General features: G+C 51.6%; 1 long non-coding RNA gene across 1 annotated transcript; it reads right to left on the bottom strand.

Annotated features, from left to right (window-relative positions):
* Positions 1-4,002: 4,002 nt before the first annotated feature.
* Positions 4,003-9,826, bottom strand: LOC134761477 (uncharacterized). The gene is made up of 3 exons (XR_010140138.1): positions 9,741-9,826; positions 8,554-8,672; positions 4,003-7,091 (listed from the first exon to the last, which is right to left on the bottom strand). It is a non-coding gene; the product is annotated as an uncharacterized LOC134761477 (long non-coding RNA).
* Between the last annotated feature and the right edge of the window lie 2,550 nt (positions 9,827-12,376).

Below are 12,376 nucleotides of genomic sequence, written 5' to 3'. Positions count from 1 at the left end.
TTGGGGAATAGAGCTTTGCAAAAATATTTCTGGGTTTGAGGAGGCAGGTCAAAAAGGCTGTGTAGGTTTGTCAAGCAAGAGGAGAGATGAGGGCCGGGTGTGGTGGCTCATGCCTGTAATCCCAGCACTTTGGGAGGCTGAGGCAGATGGATCATCTGAGGTCAGGAGTTCGAGACCTGCCTGGCCAACATGGTGAAACCCAGTCTCTACTGAAAATACAAAAATTAGCCAGGCGTCATGGCACGAGCCTGTAATCCCAGTTACTCGGGAGGCTGAGGTGGGAGAATTTCTTACACCTGGGAAGCAGAGGTTGCAGTGAGCCGAGATTGTGCCACTGCATGGCAGATTGGGCAACAGAGCGAGACTCCGTCTCAAAAAAAAAAAAGAGGAGAGATGAAGAGAAGCATAAGTGAGGATCTCACTTGGTCTGTCCTGGAAAAAAATCTTGCTGGGCACGGTGGTTCATGCCTGTAATCCCAGCACTTTGGGAGGCTAAGGTGGGAGGATCACTTGAGCCCAGGAGTGTGAGACCAGCCTGAGCAACACGGTGAAACCCTATCTTTCCAAAAAGTAAAAAATTAGCTGGGTGTGGTGGCGCACGCCTGTATTTCCAGCTACTCTGGAGGCTGAGGTGGAAGGATCAAAAGCCTGGGGAGGTCAAGGCTGCAGTGAGTCGTGATAGTGCCACTGCACTCCAGCCTTGCTGACATAATAATACCCTGTCTCAAAAAAAAAAAAAAGCCAGGCGCGGTGGCTCACGCCTGTAATCCCAACACTTTGGGAGGCCGAGGCAGGTGGATCACTTGAGGTCAGGAGTTTGAGACCAGCCTGGCCAATGTGGTGAAACCCCATCTCTACTAAAAATACAAAAGTTAGCTAGGCGTGGTGGCAGGTGCCTGTAATCCCAGCTACTCAGGAGGCTGAGGCAGGAGAATCACTTGAACCTGGGAGGCAGAGGTTGCAGTGAGCCAAGATCATGCCATTGCACTCCAGCCTGGGCAACAACAGCAAAACTCTATCTCAAAAAAATAAAAAAGGCCGGGCACAGTAGCTCATGCTTGTAATCCCAGCACTTTGGGAAGCCAAGGCGGGCAGATCATCTGAGGTCAGGAGTTCAAGACCAGTCTGACCAACATGGTGAAACCTCATCTCTACTAGAAATAGAAAAATTAGCTAGGCATGGTGGCGTGCACCTGTAGTTCCAGCGACTCAGGAGGCTGAGGCGGGAGAACTGCTTGAACCCTGGAGGTGGAGGTTGCAGTGAGCCATGATCGTGCCATTGTACTCCAGCCTGGGCAAAAGAGTGAGACAAAATAGTCTTTTCTTGGTGCCACATTCCCCTTCCAGCTACTGTGTCATTTCTTTGCTTCCCTTGATAACTAAATTCCAAAAAGTTGCTTATATTCACATCCCCAATACCTCCCTTCCCTGTTTGCTCTTAACCCCCTTCAACTTCTTTTTTTTTTTTTAGAGATAGGGTCTGGCTGTGTCACCCAGGCTGGAGTGCAGTGGTGTGATCATGGCTCACTTGAGTCTCAAACTCCTGGGCTCAAGTGATTCTCCCACCTCAGCCTCCCAAGTAGCTGGGACTAGAGGCATGTGCCACCACACCTGCCTAATTTTTTGTATTTTTAGTAGAGATAGGGTTTCACCATATTGTCCAGGCTGATCTTGAACTCCTGACCTCGGGTGATCTGCCTGCCTTGGCCTCCCAAAGTGCTGGGATTACAGGTGTGAATCGCCATGCCCGGCCTAGTTTTTTGTTTTTTGTAGACCTGGGGGTCTTGGGCCAAGCGTGGTGGCTCACGCCTATAATCCTGGCACTTTGGGAGGCCAAGGCAGGAAGATTGCTTGATGCCAGGAATTTGAAAACAGCCTGGGCAACAAAGTGAAATCTTGTCTCTACAAAAAGAAAAAAAGGCCAGGCACAGTGGCTCACGCCTGTAATCCCAGCATTTTGGGAGTCTGAGGTGGGAGGATCACGAGGTCAGAAGTTCAAGACCAGCCTGAACATGGTGAAACCCCGTCTTCACTAAAAATACAAAAATTAGCCGGGCGTGGTGGCACACGCCTGTAATCCCAGTTACCCAGGAGGCTGAGGCAGGAGAATTGCTTGAACCCTGGAGGCAGAGGTTGCAGTGAGCCGAGATCGCACCACTGCGCTCCAGCCTGGGCGACAGAGTGAGACTCCATCTCAAAAAAAAAAAAATAAAAAGGTCCAGGCGTGGTGGATCATGCCTGTAATCCCAACACTTTGGGAGGCCAAGGCGGGCAGATCACTTGCAGTCAGGAGTTTCAGAGCCACCTGGCCAATATGGTGAAACCCCGTCTCTACTGAAAATACAAAAATTAGCCAGGCATCCCTGGGCACGGTGGCTCACACCTGTAATCCCAGCACTTTGGGAGGCTGAGGCAGACGGATCATGAGGTCAGGAGTTCAAGACCAGCCTGACCAATATGGTGAAACCCCATCTCTACTAAAAATACAAAAATTAGCTGGGTGTGGTGGTACCCGCCTGTAGTCCCAGCTACTCAGGAGGCTGAGGCAGGAGAATTGCTTGAACCTGGGAGGCAGAGGTTGCACTGAGCCAAGATTGCATAGATTGCACCACTGCACTCCAGTCTGGGTGACAGAGCCAGACTCTGTCTCAAAAAATAAAAATAAAAAAATAAAAATTAGCCAGGCGTGGTGGCGTGTGCTTGTAGTCCTAGCTACTCGGGAGGCTGAGGCAAGAGAATCGCATGAACCTGGGAGGCAGAGGTTGCAGTGAGCTGAGATCATGCCACTGCATTCCAGCCTGGGTGACAGAGTGAGACTGCGTCTCAAAAAAAAAAAAAAAAAAAAGCCAGGCGTGGTGGCTCACGCCTGTAATCCCAACAATTTGGGAGGCTGAGGCAGGCGGATCACGAGATCAGGATATTGAGACCATCCTGGCTAACAACAGTGAAACCCCGTCTCTGCTAAAAATACAAAAAATTAGCCGGGTGTGGTAGCACGCGCCTGTAGAAGCTACTTGGGAGTTTAAGGCAGGAGAATCGCTTGAACCTGGGAGGCGGAGGTTGCAGTGAGCCGAGATCACACCACCGCACTCCAGCCTAGGCGACAGAGCAAGACTCCGTCTAAAAAAAAAAAAAAAAAAAAAAAAAAGGAAGAAGAAGAGATGAGGGGTCTCACTACGTTATGTTGCCCAGGCTGGTCTTGAACTCCTGGGCTCAAGTGATCCTCTCACCTTGGCCTTCTAAAGTTGTGGGATTACAGGCATGAGCCCACTGTACCTGGTCTACCTTCAACTTCAGATTTGTCACGTCCCACTCTCCCTCGCCTGCCCTTGTCAAGGATGCTGTGCCCTAAGGCTTCTGCCTAGTTTTCTATCCTCATCGCAGTGCGTCAGCAGCATCTCCTGAGTTGACCCCTCCTCCTTGAAACCCTGGCTTCACTTGGTTTCTAGGGCACCATGCTCTTCTCATTTCCCTCTGATTTACCTCACGGGTGTGCCCTCCCAGTGTCTTGCCAGTTTCATTCACTCTCATTTCTTTCAGGTATCTGCACAATGTATTCTCCCTTCCCATGTCATGTTTTCTTTTGTTTTGTTTTTTTTGGAGACGGAGTCTCACCCTGTCGCCCAGGCTGGAGTGCAGTGGTGTGATCTCGGCTCACTGCAAGCTCCGCCTCCGGGTTCACGCCTCAGCCTCCCGAGTAGCTGGGACTACGGGCGCCCTCCACCACGTCCGGCTAATTTTTTTTTTTTTGTATTTTTAGTAGAGACAGGTTTCACTGTGTTAGCCAGGATGGTCTCCATCTCCTGATCTCGTGATCCGCCTGCCTCAGCCTCCCAAAGTGTTGGGATTACAGGCCTGAGCCACCATGCCTGGCCTTTTTTTTTTTTTTTTTTTGAGACACAGTCTCACTCTGTCACCCAGGCTGGAATGCAGTGGCATGATCTCAGCTCACTGCAACCTCTGCTTCCTGGATTGCAGCAATTCTCCTGCCTCAGCCTCCCAACTAGCTGTGATTACAGGTGCCCGCCACCATGCCCAGCTGATTTTTGTATTTTTGGTAGAGATGGGGTTTCACCATGTTGGCCAGGCTGGTTTTGAACCCCTTATCTCAGGTGATCCACCCACCTCGACCTCCCAGAGTACTGGGATTACAGGCGTGAGCCACCGCGCCTGGCCCCCACTTCTTGTTTTCCAGCACCCATTAACACTTGACCTGCTACATATTTTATTTATTCTTAGTCTCCTCCAACTAAAACATAAGCTCTATGGGGTTTGTTGTTCTGTTCCCGCCTGTATCTCAGTGTGGAGAAGTGCTCCCCACTTATTTGGCCCTCTCCAAATAGTTATATTTTTATTTTTATTTTTTTATTTATTTTGAGATGGAGTCTCACTTTGTCACCCAGGCTGGAGTGCAGTGGCACAATTTCAGCTCACTCCAACCTTCGCCTCCCAGGTTCAAGCTATTCTCCTGCCTCAGCCTCCCGAGTAGCTGGGACTGCAGGCACACACTACCATGCTGGACTAATTTTTGTATTTTTAGTAGAGACGGGGTTTCACCATATTGGTCAGGCTGGTCTCAAACTCCTGACCTCATAATCCACCTGTCTCGGCCTCCCACAGTGCTGGGATTACAGGCGTGAGCCACTGCGCCCAGCCTATTTTTTCTCTGAGACGTAGTCTCACTCTGTTGCCCAAGCTGGAGTGCAGTGGCGCGATCTCGGCTTACTTCACCCTCTGCCTCCCGAGTTCAAGTGATTCTCCTACCTCAACCTCCCAAGTAGCTAGGATTACAGGTCTGCACGACCACGATTGGCTAATTTTTGTGTTTTTAGCAGAGATGGGGTTTTGCCATGTTGACCGGGCTGGTCTCAAACTCCTGACCTCAACTGATCCGCCCACCTTGGCCACCAAAGTGCTGGGATTACAGGCGTGAGGCACGATGCTTGGACCTCTCCAAATACTTCTAGAATGAACAAAGCTCCACAAGAGATAGACACCTGAATCCAGAGGAGCAGATACTGCTTAGCCATTGTCACAGATTTCTGCACCCTTAGGAGGCAGGAGAGGTGTCCAGGATGCTGTTGGGACTTCTGGTTATATCTGGTCAGCCCTGCTCTGACTGAAGCTGCAGCTGTGGCTCATGGTTCTGTACCCTGGGTCACTTCCCAATCTCTCTCACCATGTTGACCAAGCTGGTCTCAAACTCCTGACCTCAACTGATTCGCCCACCTTGGCCCCCAGAGTGCTGGGATTATAGGCATGGTATTACATGGATTACAGTTTCCTGGAATGTCCCAAGTTAACTGTGCCTAAGTTCCAGGATCAAGCTCTGTTTTTGTGAGGATTCAAGCTAAGGCAATGAGTACTAGAGGTAGCACTAGAAGACAGACCTAGGGATAGGAATCTAAAAGTAGATCACTTACCATTCAGAAGGCAACAAAGACACACACACACACACACGCACACGCACGCACACACACACACACACACACAACTTGGTGATAACCTTGTGTCCTGAAGCATAAGACTCTTACCTGTGGTAGATAAGGAGATAGAAGTTGAAGAGAAAGCTTGGCTTATGCAGTAGCTTTGTCACTTGAAAGACGTGGAAGCAGCTGCTGTTGCAAGGATTATGGAGGTGGCTAGCTTTTCTAAATCACCTTAGCAGCTTTGAAGCAAGAGAATGAAAGATGCAGTTCAGCCTGCTATCTATTCAGAGTATGCTGTGAAAGGCAGGAACTCTCCCAAGACAACATGTAAAGAAAACCTTGTTTCCGTGGCCAGGAGGCAGAGCATGCTGAAAATGAGAACCAATATTTCATCACAAGGGCAGCAGAGCTGCAAAAGACACTCTGCATCCTCGGCAGTTTTCCTGTACTAAATTGGGGGCTTTTATTATTTTTATTTTTGTAGAGATGGGGTTCTTGCTATGTTCCTCAGGCTGGTTTCGAACTCCTGGCCTCAACTGATCTGCCTGCCATGGCCTCCCAAACTTCTGGGATTACAGGCATGAACCACAGTAACCGGCCCATTGGGTGCTTTTAAAGGGAATAAATGGGACCCTGAGGCCTGACGTGGGATGTTTGGGTGGATGTACCAAAGAACCTTGAGTCCCCAGAGTCCGCTGAAGCATCCTGGCCAGCAGAAACTGCCTTATTCCCATTGATAGAGGAGGACAGCTTCATCTAGCCTGGAGACAGTGCGGAGATCTCCCCGTTACAGGTGAGTGCCCTGTAAGATAACACTAATCCTCCTCAAGATCTACCTCCTCTCATTGCCTTGAGACCAACAAGCAGGATCACATCTCAGCATAGCCCAAGCAGTGAAATACTTCCTACCCTAGGAGGAAATCATTCAGTCACCCAAAAAGTTGCAGGACCTGGGAGAACACTTGCGGGAGCGATCGTGAGGGTACCAGATCCACGTGGGGTACCAGATCCAGGCGGGGAGGGGGCAATAGAAGACCGGTAGGCATTGATTGACAAGGGTGCATCCCCCAAGACTCAGGATTCAAAGTCCTGTCAAAGGACACCTGGAGCTTGTCTTCATGCCAGACGGCTCCCGGAAGCTTGGACACCACAGTGGCCTGCCATTAATGAGGTAGAGATGAAGGCTCAGGGAAGTGGGAATGTTAGAATGGATTTATTACATGAGACCAGAAGGTGTTTCATGGAGCTGCCCAGAGGAGGCGCCCTACACTAAGGCAATGCAGAATGTGGACGTGAGGGGGCACTGGTGTCATAGAAAGCTGGTGGTGGCTGTGCTCTGTGGCCAGGAGATGGTGCCATGGAACTTGGCTCCTTAGTGTCTTGGGGATGACACGATTCTGGAATGGCATTTAACCATTCTGGATGGCAACATTTAACCATCAGAAGCCAAGAGGGCATTCTTATACTGTGTAGCAAGATTGGAATGGCAACTGTGGGAGGGGGAGTGCTGCTCAGGGATCTATGGCAATGATAATAATAGGTCATTGATGGGCAGCCAACCAAAGAAAGGGAGGTAGACAGTGACTGACAGAAAAGGTTGGGAACAAGGACGAGGGTCATGCTGCAGAGATCTGACAGTCTTCCGCTGACAGTGCCATACCCCTGTGGGAAAGACAGGAAAACCTCCAAATTAACTGTAATTCAGTTTCTGCCACTACAGTAGAGTGGCAGGTTTGACCTACAGATTGAATTACAGAAAGATATTTTAGGCCTGGCGCAGTGGCTCACGCCTGTAATCCCAACCCTTTGGGAGGTTAAGGCAGGAAGATCGCTTGAAGCAAGAAGTTCAAGATGAGCCTGGGCAATATAGTGAGACTCCCATCTCTACAAAAAGAAAATCAAAGAAAAAGAAATTTTGTTTTGTTTTGTTTTGTTTTTGAGAGAGTCTCGCTCTGTCACCCAGGCTGAAGTGCAGTGGTGTGATCTCAGCTCACTGCAACCTCCGCCTCCCAGATTCAAGTGATTCTCCTGCCTCAGCCTCCCAAGTAGCTGGGATTACAGGCGCCCGCCACCACGCCTGGCTAATTTTTTGTATTTTTAGTAGAGACAGCATTTCACTTTGTTGGCCAGGATGGTCTCGATCTCCTGATCTCATGATCCACACACCTCGGCCTCCCAAAGTGCTGGGATTACAGGTGTGAGCCACTGCACCCGGCCAAAATAAAAACATTTTAAAACCATTTGAGAATGTGGAGTGAGAGCTGTACCAGCCACATGGACTAAGGAGGAGGCCAGGCAGTAAGAGATGCTAAGGAATGGCCTGCGGGGAGGTAAATGTGATGTGTGCATCAGAAGCAGACTCAGCAAACAGCAGTGACAAGACCAGGACCTCAACCTGCAGCTAGGCACTCTGAAGCCCCTAACACAGGTGACAGGTGGCATCTGGGACTGTAACAAGTGCCAGTAAAAATTGTCAGTGGCGGCCAGGAGCAGCAGCTCATGCCTGTAATCCAAGCACTTTGGGAGACGGAGGCGGGCGGATCACTTGAGGTCAGGAGTTCAAGACCAGCCTGGGCAACTTGGTGAAGCCCCATCTCTACTAAAAATACAAAAACTAGCTGGGCGAGGTGGTGCACAACTGTAGCGCCAGCAACTCGGGAGGCTGAGGCAGGAGAATCGTTTGAACCTGGGAGGCGGAGGTTGCAGTAAGATTAGATTACACCACTGCACCCCAGTCTGGGCAACAGAATAAGACTCGGTCTCAAAAAAAAAAAAAAATTGTCAGTGGCGATTGTGTAGGGATGGTTGTCCAAAATGGAATATTAGCCAGAAAAGCACAAGAAGCACAACTCTTTAGAGGAAAAACTGACCCTGCAAAGCCCAGAAGTCCTTGAGGCCGGGCCCCTAACACAGGTGACAGGTGGCATCTGGGACTGTAACAAGTGCCAGTAAAAATTGTCAGTGGCGGCTAGGAGCAGCAGCTCATGCTTGTAATCCAAGCACTTTGGGAGACGGAGGCGGGCAGATCGCCTGAGGTCAGGAGTTCAAGACCAGCCTGGCCAACATGATGAAACTCCGTCTCTACTAAAAAATACAAAAATTAGCCGGGTGTGGTGGCACATACCTGTAATCCCAGCTACTCAGGAGCCTGAGGCATGAGAATCGCTAGAACCAGGGAGGCAGAGGTTGTGGTGAGCCGAGATGGCGCCATTGCACTCTAGCCTGGGCAACAAGAGTGAAACCCTGGCCAAAAAAAAAAAAAAAAAACTGCAATGAAAAGCCTTGAGTATAAGGTAGGGTGCTCAGTCTTCCTCCTAATCACAGAAATGTAAAATAAAAATTAAAAATAAACTAAGAGCCATCTTGGCCAACATGGTGAAACCCCATCTCTACTAAAAATACAAAAATTAGGGCCAGGCACGGTGGCTCACGCCTGTAATCCCAGCACTTTGGGAGGCTGAGGCTGGTGGATCACGAGGTCAAGAGATTGAGACTATCCTGGCCAACATGGTGAAACCCTGTCTCTACTAAAAATACAAAAAATTATCCAGGCGTGGTGGCAGGCACCTGTAGTCCCAACTACTCAGGAGGCTGAGGCAGGACAATCACTTGAACCCGGGAGGCAGAGGTTGCAGTGAGCCGAGATTGCGCCACTGCACTCCTGCCTGGGCGACAGAGCAACACCCTGTCTCAAAAACAAACAAAGAGGCCAGGGGCGATGGCTCATGTCTGTAATCCGAGCACTTTGGGAGGCCGAGGCGGCTGGATCACAAGGTCAGGAGTTCAAGATCAGCCTGGCGAACGTGGTGAAATCCTGTCTCTACTAAAAATACAAAAATTGGCCAGTTGTGGTGGCGCATGCCTGTAATATCCAGCTTCTTGGGAGGCTGAGACAGGAGAATCGCTTGAACCTGAGAGGCAGAGGTTGCAGTGAGCGCTGCACTTCAGCCTGGGAGATGAGACTCCGCCTCAAAAAAAAAAAAAAAAAAAAAGATCCCTGCTCACTTGACGGATTAGCAAAAACCCAAGAGTTTGCAACATCCACTGCCAGCAAGGCTGGGGGAAGGCACTCACATAAATTGCTTAAGAAAATGCACGATGGAGCAATTCCTACGGGGCGCAAAACTGCGTGTGCCTTCACTCTCTGACCAGGCAATTCCACTTCACAGAATGTATCTCAAACACGCACCGCTTTCCCTCTGTCACAAATAGCTCTGAGATAAGGCGCTTGGTAGTCGCTGTGGTGCTCTCCTCAGGGTCCCTTCCCACAGGCGGCTACTGAGGTCATTTTTTCAGGCCCCCTGGGCTCACCTTTCGTTCCATCCCGCACAGGTGAGCAGTCTGGGCAGGCTTTGGCCGGCTTCGCGCAGGTGCCACCGCACAGACTCTCCCTCCAGAGCAGCGCTGGAGGACGGGGTCAGGAGTCAGTGCCCAAACCCTCCTGTCCTTGGGGCCGGGCAGCCACCGCGGCGGGGAGACCCCTCGCTAAGGAGGAGTGTTGGTGTTGGCTCTACTCGCCGGGTCGCCCAGGGCCCTTCACTTCCCAATCAACTCCCCGCAGCCGCTGCTTTCAGGGGAAGCCAAGCCAAGTCACATACGGCACGTGCACTGGATCAAAATAATACACGTTTCTACGTGCGCCAGACGGTATGTTTAGTATTGAAAGAGCAGGGCTGAAGATGAAAGTCCTTACCCGGCTTCCTTGCGGTTTTCCCGCTGCTTCCCGGCGCCAGGGCCGCCTTCTCCGCGGTGCGCGGGAGCTCGGGGAGCGCGCGCCCCCTGCAGGCCGGCCGGAGCGCGGGGCGGGTTTCGCGCCCTCCGTGCCCTGGTAGAGCTTGGAATTGCTTTGCTTGTTCCCGCCCGAGGCTACTCTGAGGTTCTAAGTGACTCCCCGTTCCCCGGGTGCCTCGCCGTCGAGAAGCCCAGAGCTTCTGCATTTCCAGCGCTGGATGAGGCTCCGCTAGTTTTCCTTCTGCCCAGATACCCTGTGCTCTCACACAGGTTGTGCTGATGGCGGGGAACCGGGACTGCAGTTGTCCGTGGCCTGGAGCTCACTTCCGCTCTCGCCCTCGCTGGGCCTCTGACCGCAGGTCTCTGAGCCTGTTTCTTGGAGATTTGGGATAGCTGGGAGACCCCATGAGAGCGAGACGGTGAAGCTACCAGCAAGGGGTCTGGTTCTGATGTAGCCCTTGACCCCAACTCGCACAGCTGAGCTTGCACGTTCCTCCTCTCCTCCCCAGCCCCTGCCCCCGCTCCCAGCTGTGGCTGCCCCATGTCCTCTCCAGACCACCCCGCACAGCTGTGGCTGCCCCAGGTCCCCTCCAGACGACCCCGCACAGCTGTGGCTGCCCCAGGTCCCCTCCAGACCACCCCGCACAGCTGTGGCTGCCCCAGGTCCCCTCCAGACCACCCCGCACAGCTGTGGCTGCCCCAGGTCCCCTCCAGACCACCCCGCACAGCTGTGGCTGCCCCAGGTCCCCTCCAGACCACCCCGCACAGCTGTGGCTGCTCCAGGTCCCCTCCAGACCACCCCGCACAGCTGTGGCTGCCCCAGGTCCCCTCCAGACCACCGCGCACAGCTGTGGCTGCTCCAGGTCCCCTCCAGACCACCCCGCACAGCTGTGGCTGCCCCATGTCCCCTCCAGACCACCCCGCACAGCTGTGGCTGCCCTCCCATCCTCCCTCTCTCACCGCTCTGTGTGACTTTGTCCTGTGCTTGCTCCTGACACATGGACTTCGCTTTATCTTTCATTTTTATTTTTTTAATTTTAATTAAAAAAATTTTTTTTTGAGACGGAGTTTCTCTTTTGTTGCCCAGGCTGGAGTGCAATGGCGCACTTTTGGCTCACAGCAACCTCTTCCTCCTGTGTTCAAGCGATTCTCCTGCCTCAGCCTCCCGAGTAGCTGGGATTACAGGCATGTACCACATGCCGGGCTAACTTTGTATTTTTAGTAGAGACAGGGTTTCTCCATGTTGATCAGGCTGGTCTCGAACTCCCGACCTCAGGTGAACCGCCCACCTCAGCCTCCCAAACTGCTGGGATTGCAGGCGTGAGCCGCCGCGCCCGGCCTCGCTTTATCTTTTATACTTGCCCAGGGCCAAAGGGAAGTCTTACATTAGTCAAACTCACGAGATTCAGTAAAACTCAACTCTAAAATAATTATTTGAGACCGTGCAGTGGCTCACGCCTATAATCCCAACAATTTGGAAGGCTCGGAGGTAGGGTTACTTGAGCCCAGGACCTCAGGACCGGCCCAGGGGGCTGGGCGCGGTGGCTCACGCCTGTAATCCCAGCACTTTGGGAGGCCCAGGCAGGTGGATCATGTAGTCAAGAGATCGAGACCATCCTCGCTAACACGGTGAAACCCCGTCTCTACTCAAAATACAAAAATTAGTGTGATGGCGCCCGCCTATAGTCCCAGCTATTCGGGAGGCTGAGGCAGGAGAATTGCCTGAACCTGGGAGGCGGAGATTGCAGCGAGCTGAAATCGTGCCACTGACTCCAGCCTGGTGACAGAGTAAGACTCTGTCAAAAAAAAAAAAAAAAAAAAAAAAAGCCCAGAAAACAAAACGAGTCTTTGTCACTATAAAAAATTAAAAAATAATTACTTGGGTATGGTGGCACCTGCCTGTGGTCCCAGCCAGTTGGGAAGTTGAGACGGGAGGATAGCTTGGGCCCAGGAGTTGCAGGCTCCAGTGAACTGTCATTGTGCCACTGGACTCCAGCCTGGGTGACACAGCAAGATTCCACTTCTAAAAAATAATTAAAATAAAATAATTATCTGTCAAATTTCGGGACCAAAAGTCTAGGTCTTGTCAGTGAATAGACACAGCGGTGAGTGGGGGAAACCCTGGGGGAAAGGTATGGAAGGGGAGAAGGGCAAGGGCTTTGGTGTGTTTGGGTGTCACTGAGGAGGCCCAGCTCTCTGGTACGCTGCCATCACCT

This window comes from Pongo abelii, chromosome 4 (assembly GCF_028885655.2).
Source record: "Pongo abelii isolate AG06213 chromosome 4, NHGRI_mPonAbe1-v2.0_pri, whole genome shotgun sequence".
In the NCBI taxonomy this organism is placed as follows: Eukaryota; Metazoa; Chordata; class Mammalia; order Primates; family Hominidae; genus Pongo; species Pongo abelii.
Note: the sequence above shows the minus strand (reverse complement) of the source record. Positions and strands in the feature narration are given on the sequence as shown.